The sequence below is a fragment of the Battus philenor genome, unplaced genomic scaffold (genome assembly GCF_028537555.1).
Source record: "Battus philenor isolate CCGP_79_NKW_IND1 unplaced genomic scaffold, ilBatPhil1.0.hap1 SCAF_42, whole genome shotgun sequence".
Lineage (NCBI taxonomy): Eukaryota > Metazoa > Arthropoda > Insecta > Lepidoptera > Papilionidae > Battus > Battus philenor.
In genome coordinates this window covers 100,001-105,000 of record NW_027181707.1, presented here as the reverse complement: position 1 = coordinate 105,000, position 5,000 = coordinate 100,001, and the positions used below count along the sequence as shown (strand labels likewise).

Here is a 5,000-nt window from a genome sequence, read left to right as displayed (position 1 = left end):
CGACGACGAGAAAGCGGAACCTCCCGAACACCACATCTCCCGCGCTCGAGACGATCGCGGGATTCAGTGCTGGGCTCTTTCCTGTTCGCTCGCCGCTACTAGGGAAATCCTTGTTAGTTTCTTTTCCTCCGCTTACTAATATGCTTAAATTCGGCGGGTGATCCTCCCTGATCTGAGGCCAACGATAAAAATTCGAGGCAGACGCGATATCCGTACGCGACGTCCCTTATTATATTTTTGACGACGACGAACCGACGGACCGCGCGCGCAAGCAAGCAAGCGCGCACGGCGGCCGGTCGTCGTCGCGGGACGCCCTTCGGACGTCGAGTCCGCCTACCGTACACCACCCCCACCGTCGCGATCATCGCGCGTCGCAGAGCGAGTGCGCGTGCGCGAGGCGCGCGCGTCGCGAGTCCTTAGAGGTCTCTAGACGCGCGCACGCACAACGCAACGCTGCACACACAACACGCGTTGCGCGATGAACGACGACGATGACGATGATGATGATTATGATGATACGAGCGTAAACGAAAATCTCGACACGCATACGCGAGCGCGAGTACTTTTCGTTAGCGATCGATCGTCCGGCCCTTTCGGTATCGGTCCGTATCGATACGATAATATAACGTTCGCACTGGAACGACGACGCGTATCACCGACATAATACGGATGCGTAGCGACGACGAGCGGTGAACTCTCTCGCATCGGGCTAGGCGCGCGCGCACATGAACATCACGTAATGTTTACTTACATATGTTTGTGTGTGCGTTACGCTTGCCGCGCAAGAAAACATTCACCGCCTGCCGGTCGCATCCGTCGGAGACGCGTCGTCTGTGCTTCCGATATATTTTATTATATCGTATACACGAACCGATGAGCTCGGACGAAGACCGCACTACGAAGACTCGCGTCTTAGCGATGCGTGTAATCTTTTCACACTCGTTTCATATTCAATACAATTCGATATATTTAAACGGACCGTAAACGCGCTCCGCGCGTACGCGGACGTGAGGGGTGCAGCACCCCGCCGTCCGTCGTCCGTCGCGAAGAACGTTCAACGGAAACCGTCAATTGTTCGAAAGAGCGCGCGCCCGCTCGCCCGCGCGCGGTAGTGCGGCAGCGGCAGCGCGACGACAGCGACGGCGGATAGTGAGAGAGAGAGAGTGAGAGCCGCGGCGGCGCGGACGAGAGACTCTTATTAGAGATCGTCCCATCGCACCGTCCGCGAGCTCGTTCATCACCCCCCACCAACCCGCCGCCGCCGCGTCGCGCGTCACCGCCGCGCGCATCGACCGGCGCGAGCGCACGTAGCGCGCGTTCTACACCGAACAGTGTGGTTTTTATATTTTAACAGCCGGCCCTCAGACAGGAGTGGTCCTGGATATTTCTCCACGGACCGCAATGTGCGTTCGAAATGTCGATGTTCAAATGTGTCCTGCAGTTCACACTATGACGCGCAGTTAACTGCGTTCTTCATCGACCCGCGAGCCAAGTGATCCACCGTCCAGGGTAATGGTTTTTTCTTAATGTTGTTATTACTTACGGTAGCGGCCTACGGCTCTCGCCGTCGGCCACTTGATTGTCCGTTTTTATGTATTAACGTCGAAAGTTGGTCGAATTCATGTGCGCCGAGGCGTTCATAAAGAAACGGCACCGAAAAAGCTTAACGCCCCGACGCGAATCCTTTAGAATGATGAACGACGACGACCCGCGCACCCCCCAACGAGCTGGCGTGACGCACGACATTGTCATCTTTCTAACCGCTTAAATTTCGTTTTGTATAGCGCCAACCGACAATAAAGGGCCTGAGCTAGGCAGTGGGGATTTTCACCGCTTCGAACGCTCCGTTTGGTATGCCCCGGTCGGCGCTCGTCTCTCGGCGTTTTTCCGCCACCCGGCCGCTTCGACGGCGGCGGAGGCAGCGGCGGCGGTAGCACTTTCGACGAATGCCACCACCGCCACCGGCCACCGCCACGGCGCCGTCGCCGCTGCGCCGTTAGGCGTAATAGACGCTAGAGACAATTATTTCACATTTTATTTTTTATACATATATACAAACACGCACACACACACGCACGCACACGCGCGCGCGCTCGTCCGCATTAGATACGAACAGCAGCGCGCGCGTACGTACATATATATGTATATATGTCGTATATATATATATCATTATGGATGTATTACATATATATATGTGTAAACACGGTATGTACGAAGTCGTCGTCGTCGTCGTCGTCGTCGTCGCAACAGCAACAACAGCAACAGCGGCGCAACAACGTTCGTGAACATATCACGCGTCTCGCACACATACACACACGTTAATGATCCTTCCGCAGGTTCCCCTACGGAAACCTTGTTACGACTTTTACTTCCTCTAAATGATCAAGTTTGGTCAACTTCCCAGCAACGCCGACGGCCGTGAAGCCACCGCGTGTCGGTCCGAAGACCTCACTAAATCATTCAATCGGTAGTAGCGACGGGCGGTGTGTACAAAGGGCAGGGACGTAATCAACGCGAGCTTATGACTCGCGCTTACTAGGAATTCCTCGTTTATGGGGGATAATTGCAAACCCCAATCCCCAGCACGAAGGAGTTTCAACGGGTTGCCCGGGCCTCTAGGCCAGGGAGAACATGCTGATTCCTTCAGTGTAGCGCGCGTGCGGCCCAGGACATCTAAGGGCATCACAGACCTGTTATTGCTCAATCTCGTGCGGCTCGAAGCCGCCGGTCCCTCTAAGAAGAATTTTAATACGTCGCCAGTGAGTTGCGCCACCGGAGCGGCGCACACCTAAATGACGACGCCTATTTAGCAGGCTAGAGTCTCGTTCGTTACCGGAATTAACCAGACAAATCGCTCCACCAACTAAGAACGGCCATGCACCACCACCCACCGAATCAAGAAAGAGCTGTTAATCTGTCAATCCTTCCGGTGTCCGGGCCTGGTGAGATTTCCCGTGTTGAGTCAAATTAAGCCGCAGGCTCCACTCCTGGTGGTGCCCTTCCGTCAATTCCTTTAAGTTTCAGCTTTGCAACCATACTCCCCCCGGAGTCCAAAATCTTTGGTTTCCCGGAAGCTGCCCGCCGAGCCATCGTAGTAACGTCGGCGGATCGCTAGATGACATATTTACGGTTAGAACTAGGGCGGTATCTAATCGCCTTCGAACCTCTAACTTTCGTTCTTGATTGATGAAAACACCTTTGGCAAATGCTTTCGCTGATGTTCGTCTTGCGACGATCCAAGAATTTCACCTCTAACGTCGCAATACGAATGCCCCCAGTTATCCCTATTAATCATTACCTCGGAGTTCTGAAAACCAACAAAATAGAACCGAGATCATATTCTATTATTCCATGCACGAAATATTCAAGCAGCATTTTGAGCCCGCTTTGAGCACTCTAATTTGTTCAAAGTAAAATTGTCGGCCCATCTCGACACTCACCGAAGAGCACCGCGATAGGATTTTGATATTGAACCGCCGTTTTACCGACGGCTCACCGACGATATGCTCCGCAGACGTGTCAGTATCACCGCGGATGCGGTGCACCGACAGCGCGGCGCACAAATGCAACTACGAGCTTTTTAACCGCAACAATTTTAGTATACGCTATTGGAGCTGGAGTTACCGCGGCTGCTGGCACCAGACTTGCCCTCCAATTGTTCCTCGTTAAAATATTTAAAGTGTACTCATTCCGATTACGAGGCCTCGTAAGAGTCCCGTATCGTTATTTTTCGTCACTACCTCCCCGTGCCGGGAGTGGGTAATTTGCGCGCCTGCTGCCTTCCTTGGATGTGGTAGCCGTTTCTCAGGCTCCCTCTCCGGAATCGAACCCTGATTCCCCGTTACCCGTGACAACCATGGTAGTCGCAGAAACTACCATCGAAAGTTGATAAGGCAGACATTTGAAAGATGCGTCGCCGGTGCTGGACCATGCGATCGGCAAAAGTTATCCAGATTCATCAAAATTAACGACTTCGGACGCGAGGCCCTCCGTCGATTGGTTTTGATCTAATAAAAGCACTCATCCCATCACTGGTCAGAGTTCTGATTGCATGTATTAGCTCTAGAATTACCACAGTTATCCAAGTAACCGAGGTAAGATCTAAGGAACCAAAACTGATATATTGAGCCATTCGCGGTATCGCCTTAATACGGCTTGCACTGAGACATGCATGGCTTAATCTTTGAGACAAGCATATAACTACTGGCAGGATCAACCAGGGAGCTAGCTAGAGCTAACACACACCAACACCGCACATACGAGAGATATGAGGGTGATGATGATATGATAGACGTGTGACAAGCGACGCGTCGGACGTTCGAAACGCCGTGACGCGCCGGTGCCTAGGTAGCTTTTTGCGTGCGTGCGTGCGTGCGTATTTATTACAATACACACACAACACCACACCGCAACAACAAAATGAATTCGTTTTTCTATCTGTTCACGGAGGAAAATGTATATCTCAACACTCGCCTCGCGTTCGTCCAGATTTACTTTGGACGCGGCATCGCGTCCGATTCATCGGAACGTTCTTTGACGAGACACATACAAATCTTCACTTTTATAAAATATCGTTTCGCAAAACGAACAATGACCGATTTCCAGCCCGGTTTTAGAGAGATCCGAAATCCTTGATTTATATATCATGATCGACCGTCGCGCGACTAGCGCGCGACGAGCTCGTTGATGCGATGCGTTAAGGGCCGCCCCGAAGTCGACTCGGGAGCCCAACGCCGTTCGCGTTAATTAAACGAGACGTTCTCTTACGCCTTCCGCTCTTACATAACGGAGACGTCGTCCGACACAGTTTACGGTGTGTTGTTGTGGGGAGATGATCCCCTTTTTCTTCCCTCCTCCGCCGCCGCTGTGTCGTTCGTGCGTTTGTCGGTTATAGAAGTTTCAGTTTCGGGCGTTCTCGTTGGTGGCGCGCGTTGTTTGTGTATCGGTGTTATTAGTTTTGTTCGATTCGCGCGCGTTTTCTAAGAATAATTTTTAAATTT

General features: G+C 52.3%; 3 non-coding genes across 3 annotated transcripts in view; all 3 read right to left on the bottom strand.

The window, feature by feature from the left end:
- The window catches only part of LOC137929135 (large subunit ribosomal RNA), a 4,034-nt gene extending 3,853 nt beyond the window's left edge, over positions 1-181 (bottom strand). The window contains exon 1 of the ribosomal RNA XR_011108709.1: positions 1-181. This exon is cut by the window's left edge and continues 3,853 nt beyond it. This is a non-coding gene — a ribosomal RNA (large subunit ribosomal RNA).
- Positions 182-1,355: 1,174 nt separating this feature from the next.
- On the bottom strand, positions 1,356-1,512 carry LOC137929101 (5.8S ribosomal RNA). Its single transcript, XR_011108677.1, has one exon. It is a non-coding gene; the product is annotated as a 5.8S ribosomal RNA (ribosomal RNA).
- Positions 1,513-2,319: 807 nt separating this feature from the next.
- LOC137929122 (small subunit ribosomal RNA) lies at positions 2,320-4,223 on the bottom strand. The gene has a single exon (XR_011108697.1). It is a non-coding gene; the product is annotated as a small subunit ribosomal RNA (ribosomal RNA).
- Positions 4,224-5,000: the final 777 nt, after the last annotated feature.